This window comes from Humulus lupulus, chromosome 5 (assembly GCF_963169125.1).
Source record: "Humulus lupulus chromosome 5, drHumLupu1.1, whole genome shotgun sequence".
In the NCBI taxonomy this organism is placed as follows: Eukaryota; Viridiplantae; Streptophyta; class Magnoliopsida; order Rosales; family Cannabaceae; genus Humulus; species Humulus lupulus.
In genome coordinates this window covers 48,592,771-48,614,437 of record NC_084797.1, presented here as the reverse complement: position 1 = coordinate 48,614,437, position 21,667 = coordinate 48,592,771, and positions in this window count along the sequence as shown.

Here is a 21,667-nt window from a genome sequence, read left to right as displayed (position 1 = left end):
GCCAACCATTTGGCCTCTCCTCGGACTAGGGTCCGAGCCAGCCATATGGGGCATCTCCTCGGACTAGGTTCTGAGCCAACCATATGGGGCATCTCCTCGGACTAGGGTCCGAGCCAACCATATGGGGCATCTCCTCGGACTAAGGTCCGAGCCAACCATTTAGGGCATTCCTCGGACTAGGGTCCGAGCATACCACTTGGACTCTCCAGACTAAGGTCTGACCGGACCTCTTGGAATGCTATCCTTGGACCAAGGTCCGACCGGGCACACCTTAGCCCAAGTATTCTCCTCGGGTGCATTTGGCTTGGTTATGACATCTCCCAAGCAGTCTAAACTCTTAACTGATGTATTGGGTCACTTTATCACAACTCAGAGGAGTCAATGTATTTATTGACTATTTAATGTGTCTTTTACGGAGCATGTACTGCCACTTGTCACCTCTATTGCCACGTCATGGATCTCCATTTTTTGGGGATAACACGTTATTTGAGAATATGAGAAGAATTTTATTCTTTGGGTCAAGAATGCAATTATATGATAATTGAGGTTGTATAATTAATTTAAAAAATATATTAATTTAAATATATTATTTTTCAAATTTTATATATATAAATAAATAAATAAAATTTTGAATTTAATTATTTTATTTGAGTAGGAGAAAATAAAATTGGTAAGTCAAAAATAGTTTTTGATTTATTTAATTTTAAAAAGATGATGATAATGATGATCATCAATTTCAATTTTGATTTTTGAAATATGGTTGTCATCTTTTCCTAAAAAAGATTAAAACCTTATTTTGTGGGAGATTGATTTTAATCAAATAATTAAATAAAAGAAAAATACAAAATCCCTGAAAAGGGAATAACAGTACACGCGTCACACAGTCCAAGGACTGTGACATGCGTGTAACACTATACATATATTGTATCTGTGTAGTTTTTAATTTAATTATTTCATTATTTAATAATTTGAAAAATGGTTTTTTCAAATATGGTAAGTTAGACTTTTACCTATAATCTAGTCATATCACCATTATTATAATATATTTATATTACTATTATTATTGGGAATAACAAGGTAACATAAATCTCTATATATATGATATAGAAGAAGAATAGAAAATAGAGAAGAAAATACATTAGACACAACACAATTCACAATTCAAAATAGTTCTCAGAGGTGTTTGTTTGACAAAATATGTCTCTCTTTCTTCTTTTTTATTCTAGCCTTTCTCATATCATAATCCAAGTTCTCATGTATTGAAAAATACTTGTGATTGCTAAAATACAAACTCATGTTCTCTATGTGCACATACACATCTTGAGGTGTAGAGAACACTCCAAAAGATGGTGGTTTGAGTACTCAAAGCTTTTGGATAGGAAGATCTTTAAAAATACAAAAAGACTCAAGGACACTTGATTGACTTCAAGAGGTAAAAGTTTATGTTCTTGATTTTTGTGTTTATATATTCTATATAAATATATTGTATATTTATATACATTTTTGTTGCATGATTAATAGTATTGTATGATAATTTTTCTGAATTGTTTTCTTGGTCATATAAATTTGTTTTATGATTAATGAAAAAAAAAAATTGATTGTAGTTGTTATGCTGCTCATATATAAAACAACAATGGGCCCACCACACATGAGTTTTCACTGCGTGCTCTGATTATTTTTCAACAAACTCACCAAGTCATGAACCCAAAGCATCATTAAATGGCAACCGAAGAATGCAAAAAACTACAACAACAAGGATTGATTGAACCAACCACCTCTTCATGGCCATGCCATGCATTTTACGTCAATAAGGGATCAGAAGAGGACAAGACAGGGCAAAGAAAAATATGTGGATACAAGAGTGGTTAATTCAAAGATTCTCAGATCCACTATCATTCTACCCTTTAAGAATTATTGGCTATAAATATGGGTATTACGAAATTCGAATTCCATCTGATAGGTCATCATTTCTTGGTAGAAACATACTTTTCCGCGTCAAACAGAATGATCAGTCTAAAAAAAGTAAGACGAAAAATGCCCAACTTTTGAGACTGCCAGTCTGGTTCGACTACTACTCTTTTGACATTAAACACATCCAAGGAAAAGACAATATTGTGGCTGATTTCTTATCCAGATCACCCCTTGCAATAAATCTTGCCTCGGGATACTCACCAAGAACCATCCCCATCGTCTCCTAAAAACCATCTCATACCATCCTATTCATGCTCATGATGGCTTCTTCCTCTTCTGTCAAAAATAATCAATCTTTTCCCCGAGATGCAAAAAATATCCTTTCAATGAAGTCCCCCAAATCAGCCAAAGAAAGAGCAACTCACAGAACAATCATTCTTTAAAATTTTATGATTTCCAAACTCGGACCTTCTATACAAAATGACTGTGGACTCCATCCAAAGTATCCATTTTCTCAAATCTTACCTCTTCGATACGCTATCTTCACATAAAAACCAGTAGCTCACTTTTTCTGGTATTTGGCCAGTGCTTTTACAATAGCGATTGAGGTACAAACTATGGACTTGCACACATCCATATAATCATTCCAGGACCAAGAAAAGTTCAAATTGACTTACCAAGTCCAAATGGACATTCTGTCCTGGTTCTCTCCATTGGGAAAATGGAAAAAGGTCCTATCGGCTGAATGGAAAAAAGTCTAGAATGACAGGCCCACTTTTATCTACCCACCAGGCCCAAATGTTGCCAGCCTAATGAACTGTTATATTTTTCTATTTCTTGATCTTAATTCCAAACTTGATGCAAAACATAATATAGATATCAATCCAACATTTGAAGTCTGCGGGCCAAAAGAAGAGTCACTATGTGGTCTGGGGACGAAGAATACATTGACATCCAAAAACATATGTTTGAGAAAAATCAGATTATACCTCCTGAGTTATGGCCCAAACCAGAAAAAGATTATCCTTGGGAAACATTTCCTTCTGACTATACTTGCAAGATAATAAGGGCCCTTGAAGCCTTTTACATTGCAGAAAATTAAATAAATCAGGCAACCAAACACAAAGAAACTTTAGAGAAAACATATTCGTCACTATACAAATTGACTGACACTGAAGGGGTAATTTTGCAAATAAAGTAATTATTTTGAAGATTCTCAAGACCCACATGTCGACACTCAAGATATGCAAGATCCTTATCTCTTACAATACACAGGAAAAGAATGGGATACAATGCCTCTCCTCCAGCTGGCAGTGATCATGATGAAGAAGAACCGACGGGATGGAACCCACTTCACGAGGATCCAACATATGATTCTGACTATGAGGCCAGCATGAAATAATTCTTAAATAAATATTATGTCTTTTAGCTTTATTTTAGTTAGTGAATCTTATTCCTTGTCTTGTATGCTTTACTTTATGCTTTTGTCGTTTAGCCTTTTGCTTTGGTCAGGGAATCTTATCCCTTATCTTGTCTACGTTACTTTCTACTTTGGTCAGGGAATCTTATCCCGTATCTAGTCCCAACTATGGTTGGCTTTGACTATGGTGGGTTAAGTTTGTATGCTTGAGTACATAGCTATATAAGGTCATCATCTCTCTTTGTGTAAGGTAGAGAATTACGAAGCAATAAAATATTAGAGTGTTTATTATAAAAAAAAGTTCTTCTAAATCCTTCCTTAAGAGATTTTTGAAGTAGAGATAGTATGCATTATTAATCGTATCTGCAGGCAAATACTATTATAAGATACTAGATTAACCTTCGAGTTAATTGATTTGGCAATCTATCATTTATGATCATAAGTCACGATGTTTGGAGGGTAAGTCGTACAAATCCATGTGAGAAATTGATGGGTTTATTAATTCGATTGTTTCTCTAACTAACTTATAGCAGGAATACCTTACTGGTATTAACTGAGTGTCAATTAAGTGAGTATTAATTGTGTGAGTGCCAATTGAGACCTACTCCTGAGATCCAATTTGTTACTTTACAAATCCCTCCTGAATTTATTCCCCAGTGGATTGCGCAAGGATTCACCCATATTCATTTTGGTGCCATACGCTTGGATATTTCCCTTCATGGCAGAAAGGGCCTTCCGATTGGTAGCCGAATGGGTTGTCTAGACACCTGAATGCAAAAATACCAGCATGCAAGCATTGCAACCATAGAGACTACATTAAATGCAGAAACAGTAATAACTACAATGTTCCCTACTTTTAATATGTTTCTCAAAGGCAATCGCTTGACTGATGCTTTCAGAGTTGAAGTCCAATTGGCTTGGATTGACAAGACCTTGTTGGGGTTTTATGTCCTAATTAAAACCCAATTTCTTTGTAATCTCATTTATTATCAATGAAAGAATAGAAATAATTTTTTGACTTGGTCAATCACTTTGCTCACATGTTTATTTTCATGATTCTTTATTTAATGTATACTTCTATTAAATCTTGAGCATATAGCTAATCGTATTTATAGTGACGTAATCACAGTGGAATATAAATACGATTATATGATAAAAAAATAAGTTAGTCCTAAGATTAGTCAATGCACATGATTTACACTGACTTGCCAATCTACGATATGATCTACTTACACATTGTAGTGTTATGTTCTTTCCACAACATTAGCAAAGTAGATAAGATTGCATGTATTTGTTACATCGCACTGGACCGTTATTGACAAATGATAGGATAAGTAAACATACTGTTATTATCTATTCAAGTCATATCATATAGTTGACCATAGGTCAATTCAAACTCATTTATGAGTGGTTAGCATTCTAACTAGTTGTATTATTTGAGTTCTTTGACATGTTCGTCACCAGCTTACCCTACAGACTAGCTCATACTTATATTTTGGGAACTAGGTAGTATAATTGAGTGGGAGTGTTAATCATAGATATGAACTTCTATAGCTTCTAATAAATAAGTTAAATGATGGTTTCCTTTTAGTTTGATTCAAGGTGCTAAATGATAGAGATCTCATTTCAGTAATTAATATTAGTTTACTGAAATATCATTTATAAGGAACTAAGTGTTTTAAGGATAAAATACAATGAGGGGTAAAACGGTATTTTAGTCCCAACTCATTGTAGAACATCTATAGAGGATTGAGTGACAACTATGGTTATAACAATGGATAATTAATAACGTATCTATATTCCTCATAGAGCGTTCTATGAATTCAAGACTGCAATTCCGAGTTTTTAGTGCAGTCACGAGGAATTAATAAGTTAGTAAATTTATTTGTTAGATTTATGATAACTCATTGGAGTTTGATTTCATATGCCCATTGTCCCCACTGTACTTTGGATAAATTCATCTAGATAGTCTCAATTAATTGATTTAATTATCAATTAGAATTATCAAAGTTGACCAGGTCAATTTCGGATGGTTTCATAGAGTTATGTAATTTAGAGAAGAAAAGAGAAATTATGGCAGATTTATTTATTAAGATAAATTGAGTCTATAAAAGGAATGTTATGAGAAAGTTGAAAACAGAAGTCAAAACAAAAGTTGGAACTTAAGTTTCTGATAGGTTTTAGATTTTCTCTAAACATAAGTCATTTTCTAAGTCTTATTGTTCTTTTATCTTCTTCTCTCTGTATCTATCTCATGTGTTGAGAATTTCCCACTCTAGTCTATGTGATTCCAATGATACTTTGGAAGACTGTGAAGAAAATTGAAGATCGGTTCAGTTTCTTAGTAATACTCTGCGACAGAAAGGATACAAGGGTTAGAGAAACGGAAGGAATGACTCATTCATTCCGCTGCATATAATGTAAGTATTCTTATCATTATTTCTCTTTGAATTCAATTTTTGAAACATGTTCGAGGTTGTCTCATATTAACTTGTTTAATATTAGATCTATATGAAAATAAATAAAGATCTTGTATAAGTTTTCCTAACAACTAGCCTCAGAGCCGTTTGTAATCTTTATTTTCATGCATGAACATGTGAAAAATTGAATTATTGAATGTGTTTGAATAATTGGATGGATTTTCATGTTTTTATGAAGCATATTGATTTTATGTGATTATTAGAAATTTTTAGGTTATTTTGTTGTGTTAATAATGCCAATAATTTTTATGTATGCATTTTTTTGTGTAAAACATGTTAAAAATTCATTAGAGAACATTTTTGGTTTGAAAAATTGCACAAGAAAATTTCCGGAAAATATTTGGCCTGGTTGCCATTGCGTGCGCGCACCCGCACACCTGCCTGCACGCCTGCGCGCACACCACAGCAGCTTGCCTTGCACCCGCACGGTGAACAATACTCGTCTCGGGTACTGTTCGTCTGAATTATTATTTTTTAATTTATAATCTCAGCCAAAAAAATAATCATTTAAAAATATTTTTTAAAATAAGATATTTTTGTTGGTTGAGATTTAAATATTAGATATTTTTACAAAATTTAATTTTAAATATTTTAATATATTAAAATATTAGAATTAAGATATCAGATATTTAAAAAATTTCTTTTAAATACTTGTTATTTTTATTAAATCTTTTTCTTTAAAAATATAAATATATGTTAATTCTATAGTTTTTAATATTTAAATTATTTGAAATTTGTTAGTTAGATACTTTCATGGATATTTGAATTTGTTTAACTGTTTTGAGATATTTTAAGGTTGTTATGAATATTAATATATTTTTTAAATGGTTAAAATATTATCTTAATGTTGTAACAACACAAGATATTTTTTGAAAAACAATTAAGATATGTTTTCAACGAATTAATAAAATATTTTTTAATAAATGAGATTTAAATTAACTTTGGTTAATTGTTGATAAATCCTATTTAAATTAAATTGATATATTTTTTTCCAAATTAACATAAATCAAGTTGATTGTTGATAAATGAAATTTAAATTAACTCTTGTTAATTGTTGATAAATTTCATTTAAATTCCCTTATTTTTGTAAAAATTTAATTAATTCAAATCTTTTGATAAATTCTAGATAATTAATTGTGGTATTTTTGCAAATGAAATAAATTGTGGTATTTTTGCATAAATTCATAGACTTGCTCATATAGTAACATGATTAGACTCATCCAATTATAACATGTTTGTTTGTAATTGGGCTTAGATTTATATAGTGGCTCAATTGTTTGTAAGATATATGGATTTTGCCAAATAAAATATTCATAAAATGATAGGTTTTATTTGGGCCCATTAGAAAATATAAAGTTTAAATTCCTCTCTTGTGGGTGATTCTACTTGTGAAGGCTCATTTTCTTTGCATGACTATAGTGAGCCTAATCAATTAATAACAATTAATAAAATGAAGGTTTAAAATCATGTTTTTTGGACCTTGTATGGAAGTATGGGGGCCTTTGTAGTGGGAACGACATACTAGACCCAGCCCTCTTCCATACAAGCCCAACTGTTAAGGCCCATTTACCTGGTTCATTATATTAATTAAGCCTAAATATTGATTAGCAACAAATTAATTGAACTTGTTTCAACGTGACACTTTAGAATTAATAGGAAATTATACGACTATGGTTTTAAAAATTATAATCTTAAATTTTTTGAAGAACCATAGTCATTAATTTTCGAAAATTAATAACAAAAATACTATTTTTAATTTTATAATGAGCTTATTTTAATAATTATATTCAATCTCCACTGTTGGTTTAACAAAGTCTATAGCTTAATGGGGCCTCAAGATGCTTTGATTCCTCCCCCTATGGAAAGTGTTCATTAGTTATTTTGACAAGGTTAGATTTCGAAAGATAGATAATTATAGGTCAAATTCTACTAGACTCACCTCTACGGTGACTACTAGGACTAAATCTATGATTATTGAATTCGTGGGTCTAGCTCATAAAATAAGAGATTTCTTTTTCTTATTTTGATCGAATAGTGGGTTGTTAATAATAGTGTCTATTATTAAATAAGTTTACAACATTATTTAACTAGTGGTATTTGTGACTCTCGCCAACTAGGTCAAGGATATCATAGATTAGTTAAAAACCTAAAGAAATAGAGATATGATTATTTTGGTATTTTTTCTCATATCTTACATATTTTTTGTATATGTTGTGATATTTCTTGAATTTTATGTGAATAGGAGTTTTATTGAGAAAATGTGATTGATTTCTATTTTATTGATCATTTGTAGTTTTTAGTATGGCTGTGTCTACACCCACCATTTCTCAACTTTCGATGGAGAAACTCACTAGAGAAAACTTCCTGAAGTGGAAGACAAAAATCAACATTGTGTTCATTGTTGACAACTCCGAGTTTGTCATGACTGGGGAATCCCCAAAACGAGCACTGTCTCCGCACGTTTGTGATGGCATAGTCAATGCTCGTGATGGCACAGTAAACGCTCGAATTGCACCATCTTCAAAAGTTCATGATGGCACCTTCAATGCTCGGATGGCATCGTGATCAACTCAACTATGGTCTGACGCAACTAAAGAGCGAGCATCAGACTTGTGAGTCTATCATGGGTGGACCTAGTAAGGGAGGAGAAAATAAGACTACTATTGTTGCTACCGATCTAGCTAAGACTGAAGCTAACCCATCTTCTTCTTCGAAAGCTGGACACAAGAGGAAAGGTGGACAAAACAATAACCCCAAGCCTAGAAAGGCTACAAAGACGAGTGCACAACCATATGCACAGACACCTAAGAGGAAGAATAAGAAAAACAAGAAAGGTAAAGGTAAGTTCTTTCACTGCAAAGAGAAGGGGCATTGGAAATGAGATTGCCCTAAGTTTCTTGCAGCGAAAAACATAGGTAATGATTATAGTTCATTTATCTTAGAAAAATGTGTTTTAGAGAATGATAAATCCATTTGGATTATTGATTCTGGATCTACCAACCATGTTTGTAATTCTTTACAACTTCTTGAATCGTGGGAGGAAGTGGACGAAGGCGTCTTAAAGCTTAGAGTTGGGAACAGAGCGTTTGTTGCGATCCAAGCTAGAGGAAGAGCTTGTCGAAGTTCAAAAATAAAACTTTATTTTAAATGATGTATTTTTTATTCTGAATTTTAGTAGAAATTTAATTTCAGTTTCCATGTTGCAATTAGAACGATTTGTTATGACTTTCACAAGTTCTAATATATTTATTTCTTTCAATGGATAACAATTGTGTATTGCATGTTTGGAAAATGGGCTTTATATTCTGTGACCTAATAAATCCCTCGCTCTTAACAATGATTTCTTCAAAGTAGCTAAACCTAGGACCAATAAACGTCGAAAGACCGATTCAAAGACTTACAAAGGACGGGCCTTTGATGGAATTCACCTTAGGTGAATTACTTGTCTATAAATCTTGCCTAGAAGGCAAACTGACCAAACGTCCATTCTCTGCAAAGGGTGATAGGGCCAAATAACCACTTGGACTTGTGCATTCGAATGTTTGTGGACCTCCGAATGTACAAGCCATGGGAGATTTTGAGTATTTCGTCACTTTCATTGACGATTACTATAGTTACTCATGTTTTTACCTAATTCATAGGAAATTAGAAACAGTTTCAAAGTTTCAGGAACTCCTAGCGATTGCTCAAAACCAATTAGGTAAAACATTAAAGAACTTGCGATCAAATAGGGGTGGAGAATATTTGGATATGTCGTTCCAAGATCATTTAACTGAACTTTTAATTTTATCACAACTTACTACCCCAAGTACTCCACAAAAAAATGGTGTAGTGGAACGCCGGAATAGAACTTTATTGGAAATGGTTAGATGTATGCTTAATTACTCAACTCTACCAACTTTGTTCTGGGGACATGCAATTGAAACTGCAAACGATATTCTCAATGTCATGTCATTTAAATCAATCCCCAAAACACCTTTAGAATGCTGGAATGGTCGTGAACCTAGTTTACGCCATTATAAAATGTGGGAGTGTCCCGCCCACGTCTTGAGGAACAAGGAGGGAAAGCTAGAACCACGAACAAAAGTTTGCATGTTTGTTGGCTATCCTAAAGGTACTTGGGGCGGACTTTTCTATAGTCATTAAGAAAAGAAAGTGTTAACTTCTACGAATGCTACTTTTCTGGAAAATGACTATGTCCAATACTTCAAACCACACAGGAGTGTTAATCATAGATATGAACATCTATAGCTTCTGATGAAGAAGTGAAATGATAGTTTCCTTTTAGTTTGGTTTAAGGAGCTAAATGATAGAGATATCATTTCAGTAATTAATATTAGTTTACGGAAATATCATTTTTAAGGAACTAAGTGTTTTAAGGATAAAATACAATGAAGGGTAAAACGGTTTTTTTAGTCCCATCTCATTGTAGATCGTCTATAGAGGATTGAGTGACAATTATGGTTGTAATAATAGATAATTTATAACGTATCTATATTGCTTATAGTGCGTTCTATGAATTCAAGAGTGCAATTTTGAGTCTTTAGTGGAGTCACGATGAATTAATAAGTTAGTAAATTTATTTGTTAGATTTATGATAACTTATTGGAGCTTGTGCCTTGTTCCCATGCGAGACCCTCTCGCCCCCATGCCTCGTGCCCACGCAAGACCCTCTCATCATAGTCATTAAGAAAAGAAAGTGTTTACTTCTACGAATGCTACTTTTCTGGAAAATGACTATGTCCAATACTTCAAACCACACAGGAGTGTTAATCATAGATATGAACATCTATAGCTTCTGATGAAGAAGTGAAATGATAGTTTCCTTTTAGTTTGGTTTAAGGAGCTAAATGATAGAGATATCATTTCAGTAATTAATATTAGTTTACGGAAATATCATTTTTAAGGAACTAAGTGTTTTAAGGATAAAATACAATGAAGGGTAAAACGGTTTTTTTAGTCCCATCTCATTGTAGATCGTCTATAGAGGATTGAGTGACAATTATGGTTGTAATAATAGATAATTTATAACGTATCTATATTGCTTATAGTGCGTTCTATGAATTCAAGAGTGCAATTTTGAGTCTTTAGTGGAGTCACGATGAATTAATAAGTTAGTAAATTTATTTGTTAGATTTATGATAACTTATTGGAGCTTGTGCCTTGTTCCCATGCGAGACCCTCTCGCCCCCATGCCTCGTGCCCACGCAAGACCCTCTCATCCCCGTGCTTCGCGCCTCTCATCCACGCGAGACTATGGTGTCGGTGCCTCCACGGAACCCCACCTCACGCCTCGCACAGAAGCTCCAGTTGCCTAGTTCTTCACGGCACACACCTGACCAACGCTTCGAAAGTGTATGTCCACGAAGGCCACAAGTAGTCCGATGCTTAGCAGGATATAGATTGGATTGAGGTATATGAGGCACGAGGAGAACCTAAGGTTGTAGAATGTGTGTATGAACCGAAAGCAGACAAAGCACAGATATGGTGTCCGTGCTAGACAAGTCGTGGTTGTACGAGTGAGGTACCTGGTGTGGTCCTTACCAGCCAATCTTAGACACATATTCAGGTACTAAAGTGGAGGCGCTCCCACATATTCTGACCATGTACTGAAGCCGACACCACAATCTTTTGCTCCACAACCTGTGCCACTACGTCTAATACCACTCCCCTAACAATGTACTTGTGAACAATCTGATCCCCTGGGACCACAGTATATTAGGGGCCATTAGAGGCCACTATAAAAGGAACCTCACTTCATCATTGGCCGGGGGTGTGTTGGAAAATTCTTGTAAGATCAGATTTATCTAAGGGAAATATACAAGTTTTCTTTCTATTTTCCACTTGCAATTTTCCTTCAAGTATTTATAAGTTCATTTGTGTTCATTAGATATTGATTGAAGTTTTTGAGTTTTCCATCCATATTTCGTTGACGAGTTCTTACCGTCAACAGTTTTGCGTTGTCTGTGGGAAGGATAAGTGTCAAGCCACTGTTCTTCCATCAATTCCGGTAGCAAAGATGCCAAGATGCTCTAAGAGGTTGAGAGAACCACGGGAGGTTGAGGTACACCTCGATGGAGATCAGCCGAAGGCCTCCTTGAAGAATCCTCTGCCACCCGAAAATGTGAATGCATCAAAGGAGCCAGGGGTTCCCAAAGATGAAAGGGAGGCCTCATCCCCGGCCATCCCAGCCGATGAGCATCATCCGAGGTCAGCAGCAGCTCCTTTAAAAGGTGCCAGCGAGTTCCTGACCCCAAAGCCACCAGAGGTGCCGAACTCCGGCCGATAAGATCCGGGGCCATCGACGTGCAGGCCTGACAAGAATCCTCGAGTCCATTCCATGAGCTCGAGTTCTAGGTCCTGATTTTATGAGGAGGAGATACGCGAACTGCACCAGAAGAACCAAAGACTAGAAACCACCTTAGAGAACATGCAAGAGGTGTTGAATGGTCTACTACAAGGGAAATCAAATGTTTCTCTCCCTAGGTGAAAAAAGAGAGGTCAAGAGGGGGTAGAAACCACAATCCCAGTGGATGATGGGAGGACTCAAATCTCCACCAATAATACCCCCCGAACAAAGCATCACAAACATCCCGGACAACCGAAGCAGCCTCAGAGGCTGGAGCGGAAGAACAATGCTGACCCTTGTAACGAAGTCGAAGTCACTTCAAGGAAAACTCCCTCAGACTTACGGGAAGAGCTAAACAAGAAAAGGGCAGATAAAAGGACTACACCTCCTATGGCGCCCCAGGTAGACAAGGGAAAGGGAAACGCTAACCCGTCCACGTTGAGAGACTCCTTGAACAAGAGGAGACAAGACCTAGACACAGAAATGAGGAGCCTTCGGAGCAAGATAATCACCGCTTCTGGAGGACAAGTCGTCAATGATGAGTTTGACCATGAATCACCCTTCACTAAAGAAATCCAAGCCATCCGGCTCCCAGTCAACTTCAAAGAGCCTCATATGACCCCATATGAAGGAAATATGGATCCCAAGTACCATCTAGACTCATTTAACGACCTAATGAAATTAAAGAGAATTAGTAGCAGGGCCAGATGCTATTGCTTTGTTGTCATGTTGAAAGGACCTGCGTACAAATGGTTCAAAAGACTCTGACCAGGGTCCATCAGGTCTTGGGAACAATTTTCTGATGAATTTCTCCAGCAACATCACGCCGTGCGTGATTACACAATGTTGGGCACTAGCTTCACTAACATGAAACAAGGAGAAACTGAGAGCCTAAAGAGCTATATCCACAGGTTCAATATGGAGGCAGGCAAAGTAGGGAGCTTGACCCGTAGGAAGATAAAAATGGCCATCACGGCCAGAGTACGCCTGTGAAGTAAGTTATGGGAGAACATGCTAAAGTGATAGGTCACAGATTTGGACGATTTCTACAAGCGGGCATAGAAATATATTCGTGTTGAGGATGGTCACGAAAGCCTTAAGGCTGGAAAAGACCGGTCCCCACCAAAACACTCAATCCGGGAAGGCCAAAGCAGTGCAAAGAAGAAAAAGGTCTATGAAGGGTCAAGAGATGATCGGCCTCGGAAGCCTCAACGCATTGATGAGCGCAAACAGGGCCCCTATACCTTTTATACTGACCTCACCCACGCTAGGGAACATATCTTCGTCACGAATGAAAACCAAGTCCCTTTCAGAAGGCCCCCGCCAATGAAAAAAAAATCGATCAAAAAGATGCCCCAGTAAATATTGCCAGTATCTTAAGGATATCGGCCACACCACTGCAGAATACACCCATTTGAAAATAGAAATCAAGGAGCTTATACACAGGGGAAATTTGGGCAGATACATTCGCAAAGAGAACAAAAGGTCAGAAGAAGGTGTATCCTCGCCACGCTCACGGGAGGTAGCCCCAGAGGTGCAAGGAGAAGTCAGGACCAGCCGTGCGTCTTAAGTTTGGAGCAACACCCCCCGAAGAGCTTTAAGGGGGAGAACGACTTGATAACCTTCAACAAAGAAGATGCACGGCGCATGCATTTCCCTCATAATGATCCCTTGGTGCTGACTATCCAACTTGCAAACATGAGAGTACATCGGGTTTTGATGGATAATGGATGCTCTGTAGACATCCTGTATCGCCCAGCTTTGGAGAAGATGGGACTAAACATCTGGCAACTAAAGCCCTATAATACCTATGTTTATGGATTTACAATGGTTTCAATACATTCCATAGGGGCAATTGAGTTACCCCTCTCCATGGGGGAACAACCCAGATAAACCACCATAATGAAAAACTTTGTCGTGGTGGATTGCGCCTTAGCCTTCAATGCAGAATTAGGGAGACCCTCCCTTATAGAATTGAAGGCGATAACTTCTGTGTACCACTTAGCTATGAAATTTCCAACTCCTGGGGCAATAGTAAGCATGAAAGGAGAGCAGAAGGAAGCGAGCGAATGTTATAACACATCCCTCCGCACGGCCATAAATCCATTAGTGCCTATTGCAATGGTTGTGCATGAAGGCACAAACTCGCACGAGTTGGACCCGCGAGTCACGGAGGAACCAAGAGTCAAGCCAGTAGAGGAGTTGGAGGAAGTCACGGTCATGAATGAGTCGTTGAGGAAGTTGAAGGTAGGAAGAATCCTTCCAGGTATCGTGAAGGAGAAGTTGGTAGAATTTCTGAAAGCCAACCTCGACGTATTCGCCTGGAGTCACGAGGACATGGTGGGAATAGACCCATCAATCATGTGTCATCACTTAAACATCAACCCAAAAGCAAGGCCTGTGAGGCAAAAAAGGAGAGCACTAGACCTAGAAAGATATGCGACCCTAAAAGAAGAGGTTGAAAAGTAGAAGGCAAATGGGTTTATCCGAGAAACATTCTACCCAACATTGGTGTCAAACCAAGTTTTAGTCCCAAAACCCAATGGAAAGTGGAGGAATTGTGTGGATTTTACTAACCTCAACAAAGCCTGCCCTAAGGACAGCTTCCTGCTTCCTAGGATAGACCAGTTAGTAGATGCCACGATAGGGCACGAGCTGCTTAGCTTCATGGATCCATATTCTGAGTACAATTAAATACCCATGAACCCAGCCGATGAAGACCACACTTATTTTATAACAGACAATGGGCTTTGTTGCTACAAAGTGATGCCTTTTGGGTTAGAGAACGCAGGTGCTACCTATCAAAGGTTGGTGAACAGAATGTTCGCGAATCAGATAGGGAGAAATATGGAAGTATACGTAAACGATATGCTAGTAAAAACGAAGAGGGCAGAAGAGCTCACAAACGACCTCAGTGAGATGTTCAACACCCTCCTAAAATTCAGAATAATGCTAAACCCGCTCAAGTGCACCTTCGGAGTTTTGTCAAGGAAGTTCCTGGGTTTTATGGTTGGAAATCCTGACAAAATCAAGGCATTGTTGGCAATGAGCCCACCATGGAGCAAGAAGGAAGCGCGGTGCTTAACCAGGAGAGTAGCAGCCCTCAATAGGTTCATCTTCAGATCCACTGACAAATGCCTTCCTTTCTTCAACGTCCAAAAAAGGAGAAAAAAGTTCACTTGGGATGAAGATTTTCAGGAAGCTTTCGCTAAGCTAAAGGAACACCTTGGAAAACAACCCCTTTTGGCTAAGCCAGAAAAAGGGGAAAAGTTGTACTTGTATTTAGCTGCATCAGAGCATGCTATAAGTGTCACCCTGGTCCAAGGAGAAAAGAAGCATCATCTGCCCATGTAATATGTGAGCAAGCAATTGGTAGACACAGAAACCCGGTACCCAAAAATAAAAAAGTTAGCATATGCCTTGATAGTGGCTTCACAAAAGCTGAGGCCCTAATTTCACTTTCATGCTATTGAAATGGCCACCAAAACACCTTTGCGTCAAGTCTTCCACAAACCGGAAACTTTGAGAAGGTTGTTAAAGTGGTCGATTGAATTAAGTCAGTTTGACATCACTTACACCCCAAGGACCTCAGTTAATGGGCAGGTACTTGTAGATTTTATAGTTGAGTTTGCACACTGACCCCATGAGGAGGGAGAAGTAGAAGAGAATGAACCAGTGGGTGAAAAGGAAAAGCAGCCTGAAGAATGGAGCCTCCATGTAGATGGGGCATCTAACGAGGGAGGAGTCGACGCTGGCATGGTAATGATGGGACTTGAGCGGCACAAGATGTATTATTCCTTAAGAATTATATTCGAAGCATCCAACAACGAAGAAGAATACGAGGCACTGTTGGCTGGCCTTCGGCTAGCTAAGGAGCTGAAGGTAACCCATTTTCATGTCTTTAGTGACTCACAGCTAGTAATGTTTTAGGTGAAGGGTGAATACCATGCTAGAGCCCCAAAAATGGCTGCATATCTTGCCAAAGTGAAAGGGAATTTGGGTCAGTTCAAAAAATACACCATAAAACAGATCCCAAGGGAGCAAAACACAAATTCCGATGCTCTCGCAAAACTTACCTCTAGTCGAGATGAAGACACGCTTGAGTCCATCCCTGTCGAATACTCTCCAAGTCGAGCATATCAGAAGTGGAAACCCACATGGTTGATAACTCTGGGGAGTCATGGTTTGCACCCGTCTTGAGGTATTTAAGTGACGGAACATTGCCTTTGGACGAAAAAGACGCCCGTAAGCTGGCTTAAAAAGCCGCCCAATACACCCTGGTAGATGGAGTTTTATATAAGAGAGGCTTCTCCACCCCGCTCCTGCGGTGCATACACAAGGGGGAGGCTTTAAAATTTCTGCAAGAGATACACGAAGGAGAATGTGGAAATCATGCTGGGGGGCAGTCCACGGCAAAAAAGGCCATACGCCAAGGGTATTATTGGCCTACCATGGAGAAGGATGTGAGGGATTTCGCGTAAAGGTATGAAAAGTGCCGAAGACATGAAAATTACCCAAGACAGTCACCAAATGAGCTGGTGAGCATGACCAGTCTGTGGCCCATCGTTGTGTGGGGGATTGACTTGATTGGATCGCTGCCAGTAGGAAGAGGAGGAGCAAAATACGCGGTTGAAGCAGTCGATTACTTTACTAAATGGGTGGAAGCAGAGCCTCTACTCAACATAACGGCTAAGCAAATCACCGCCTTCGTCAACAAATTTATCATCTACAGGTTTGGAGTACCCTACAAGATAATCTCCGACAATGGGACACAATTTGAAGGAGGAGTATTCGAAGAATATTGCAGGGAAAAGGGAATCAAGAGGAGTTTCTCCGCTATAGTACCCACAAGCAAATGGGCAAGTGGAGGCCATCAACAAGATTCTAAAAAGGAACCTGAAAACAAAGTTGGAAAAGTTGAAAGGGGTCTAGGTCAAAGAATTGCCCAATGTGCTTTGGGCCTATAGGAATACACCTCGTTCCACCACTAGAGAGATGCCTTTCGCCTTAGCCTATGGCTACGATGCTGTCCTTCCAATAGAAATCGAGATCAACCTCATCCGCATACAAGCGTATGATGACCAAACCAACATTGCAGCATTAGTTGAAAATTTTGACCTGTTGGAAACAATGAGAGAAAGGGCACAACTGAAGTTGGCAACATACCAGCAACAAGCCGCAAGATACTATAATTCAAGGGTGCGAGAGAGGGAGTTCAGGGTCAGAGACCTTGTGTTAAGGAAAGTCCTACCAACACTTGGGACCCGAGCACGGGTGTATTAAGGGAAAACTAGGAAGGGCCCTACCAAGTTGCTCAGGTGGTGCCCCTTAACACCTACAAGCTGGCATGTTTGGATGATACCATGGTACCTAGAGCATGGAACGCATAACATCTAAAAAAATATTATCAGTAAGACCTCCATGTTTGAGGCAAGAGTGTTATTGTTCTATCTAAACGTGCGAGTCTAATGTAATAGCTATGAGGTAGAAGGCTAACTTGGACTCCTTGATATGTAGAAAGAATGAAGTCACCATAGGTTACCATGTAATTCCCTCATTTTAAATGAATATGTTGTGGCATTAAATGAATATGTAGTAAGAACTCTTGTTTGAGCAAAATGATCGCACTATCTAAATCTCATTTACAATTATTATCAAAATGCATGAATGAAATGATCAAAGTGCCTGCCGAGACAATTCTCGCCAACCACTTAGGGGGCAGAGTATATAGCAAAAGAGAAAGGGTCCTAAACGAGACCCTTATATATAAAAAAAAGACACCTTATAAATAAAGAAGAAGACATGGAAAGACAGCACTTGAGTTCACGAGGATTAGCTACCCTTATGAACATCAAGGAGATGAAAAGGTCGTACAAGAAAAGCCTCCTAATAAAGGCAGATGCTTCCACGAGAGGAAATTCCTCAGGAAGAGCACCCATCAATAAACCTAGAGCGGCCACCAAGCCATCTAGCCAGAAAGGGTCCTAAAAGAGACCCTTGCAAAAATAGTACTATGAATAATGACGAGAAGGACGCTTCTCGCAAGAAATAATAATCGCGCGCAAAAGTATATAAAAGGATAACTAGAACCTAAAGGGTCAACATATCCTTATAGATACAATCAAGATGCACCAAAGAGAGACCTATCGAACCCCTTCATATGGGCTCCAAAGGACCTCAAGCATGATAGATAAAAAAGTATATATAAAAAACCTATCGAACCCCTTTTTGCGGGCTCAAAAGAACCTCAAACATAGAAGAACAAAAGCAAATAATCGCATATACATACAGAAAAGAAGAGTCGCAATAATGTAACAGGACTTCTAAAAGTTCCAACAAAAAAAAAAATTGAATGATAAGCTCAAGTGAGCATACAGCCAAATAGAATTAAATGATAAAATCGTAGAAGCAGAATCTAAGGGCGTCCTGACGCAGGCATTCCACTCAGCCACCCTGGCAACGGCGTGCTCACCAAAGGAGGAGAAATCGAAGTTGGGATTTTGCCTCCACATTCCATAGAGGGCGCGCTCTATGGACTTGTACTCGATTTAAGCCAAATTCACCTCTAGGAGAGTGACCCTCTCCTGCAACATTGTGACCTTAGCTTCTACTCCACCAAGATCGGCCTCTAGGCGAGCAACCTTCTCCTGCAGCATCTCGGCCTTGGCATTCGCCCTTTTTTTCTTTTTCGACAATGAAGAGGCCTTCGCCAGGGCCTTCTCAAGCTTAAGCTTGGTGTCAGTAAGTTCCCTCTCAAGCCCCTGAACCTTGACAATTAGACAGTCCCTTTCGGTATTTGACGAGGAGAGGTCCTGCGCCGAGTCGGTGAAGCGTTGGGCCACCAAAGAAGTCTGCACAAGAAAAATAATAATAATGATGATGAGAAAACAAAGAATCCAAAAAAAATTAGTAAGGCCAATGTAAGATGAATGAACTCACCCAAGTTGCGGAGCGCACAAGAGTCTCCCTAAGCTTCAACATGGCCAAATTCCGGAGACTTCTCCAATCAGTCTCAAGAAGACCCTCGGTGACCCGGTATACCATTGCCCATAAGAGGTCACCATATGACCCAACTAAGGTGCCCCCTCCGAGTCAGGGATGCCTTGCTGGGTAGGGATAGACGATGCGCCCACCGAAGGAGGAAGAGGAGGCGCAGGAATATCGGGAAAATGAACCCCCGACGAACCAGGATTGTGGGGGGCATGGGGAAGAGTATCGTAGTCCTCATAAAAGTAACAAACGAAGCACCCCGGCATGGCCTGCTGACCATGGAAGTGAGATGCCATGTCATGGTCTATAGGGGCCAAAGGAGGGCACCCCTAGTAGACAGAGATGATTGGAAAAGTCATCTAGGTTCTGGGGAAACCTCCTCTGGCACCCATTCTGCGTCGCCCTCGTCAGAGTGATGCTCAACTAAAGGCACCTTCTTCCTTCGCTCAGAAACGTTCCACAATGCATAAAGATCAAAGACCGCGGATAAGTTGTGGCGGTTCAGGTTTGCCACAGTGAAGAGGCAGGCGGCCATTTTCTAGGAGGGGTCGGCATCGAGGAGTTTGTCCACTGGCGGTGCCTCCAACAGGGGAATGTCAAGGTCACCTGTAATGACCCAACTACTCTAGAATTTGGACCATTAACGATGACTATACATAGACACTAATCTTTAATAAAACTTACAAGGGAAATAAATATTACTTCATTAAAAACTTGTAAAAACAAATGTTAAACTATATAAAACTTTAAGTAGGATATGGGATCTCATTGTTTTAAAAGAAAAACATAACATAATTGATTACATAGTAAAATGTGGAAAAATACATATAAACCATAAGTAAAGAAACATCATCCTCGAATCAAACTCTCGGCCCTTCGATTCCATTCTGCCTCAATACACATGCCCAAACTACCAAGAACCTTTCCCGCCACCAAAGCTATTTTCCTGCACATATAAACATAAAGGAGTGAGCCTAATGCCCTGCAAGGAAAACCTAACTCGTAAACCATATACATAAAATTCATAATGCAACATAAAACATATCATAAACATATGTCACACACATACTATATTATTACTTGGGGTCCCATAAACTAAACAAGTCATATGCCCATTAGATTTGTGGGGCTTGCTAGCTAAGCAAGTCATATGCCCATAAATTTATTGGGGCTTGTTAGTTGTACAGGTCATATGCCCAAGTCTACAAACATACATACCATCACATAAATCATAGGTTAACATAACACATAAATTATAAGATAGCACATAACATAACATATAGAATCCTATCCTATTTTCCTTACCAAAAATACCGGGATATGAGAACAGATTTGGGACTTCAGAACACTCCTAAAAACCATAAATGGAAGGGTGAGTATTGTAACGTCCTACGTTTTTGGGTACCTTTAAACGACTCGGGTCGGGATTTTTTCCCCCGGGTTAAGAATATTATATTTTGTTTGTAAGTATTCCATGAGTTATTGGTAGCCAAAATATGAATTTTGTGATTTTAAAAGTCAAGATAAGACTTTCGGTCCTGGACCGACACAAAAACCCTGATCGGGTAAAAATCTCGGAAAATAAAATGAAAAATCATGGCAATTATATTTTGGGCATAAATACATTCATAAAAGTTAAAGTTTGGTAAAAACTAATAAACCTAAAAGAAAATGGCAATTTTAAGGCATTTTGTGTTAAATGCCTAATTTTGCCGAAATGGGGAATTTTATTCCATGAATGGACCTTAGGTTAAATTTTATTATGTGATTAATTAAATTAAATGTGAGAGACATTTAATTTAATTAATTAATGTTAAGTTTGGTGATTAAAACTTAATAAGAGTGAAAAAGGTGTCAAAAGCCAATTTGGACTTTTCTTCTTATGAAACATTTATTAACCTTTATAAAAAAAAAAAATTATATATAACATAGATAAAATGAAAAGGGTGGCCGGCCATGTGGTATTTTTAGAGTTGTGTGAACCCAATTTTATAAAATTTAAATCCCATTTAATTAAGAAGTCAAGTGGGCAAGTGGGTAGAAAAGCACTCAAGTGTTTTGTGATATTTTGAAGAGTATTGTGAGCTATTCTAACCCCCAAAACCGATCCCCACACTCTCTCAATCACTCTCATCTGATTTTTGAAGACCCTCTCAAGTTTTCTCTCAATATTAAACCTCAAGAACACCAAGGAAACTTGGAGGCTAAGTCCTGGTCTAGGGAGGGTTTTCCCTAAGGTAAAGTTTCACTAATCTAGGCTTTTGTAAAGTTTTAAGCATAGAGTTTCAAATAGATAATTAACTATGTTTTTGGGGGAAGTTGTTTAGGGCTTTTGAAAGGTTTTGAAGGAGTCAAAGCTTATAGGAAGGTCCAAACCTTAAGCAAGAACACCAAAGAGGTAAAAAGTTTATTTTTGATGATTTTGTTGTAGGGTTTTTAGTTTTAAGCATGATTTTGTATATTTAATGCTTAAAGTTTCTTGTTGGTGATGTAATAAGGTTATGTTAGTTGTTTAAT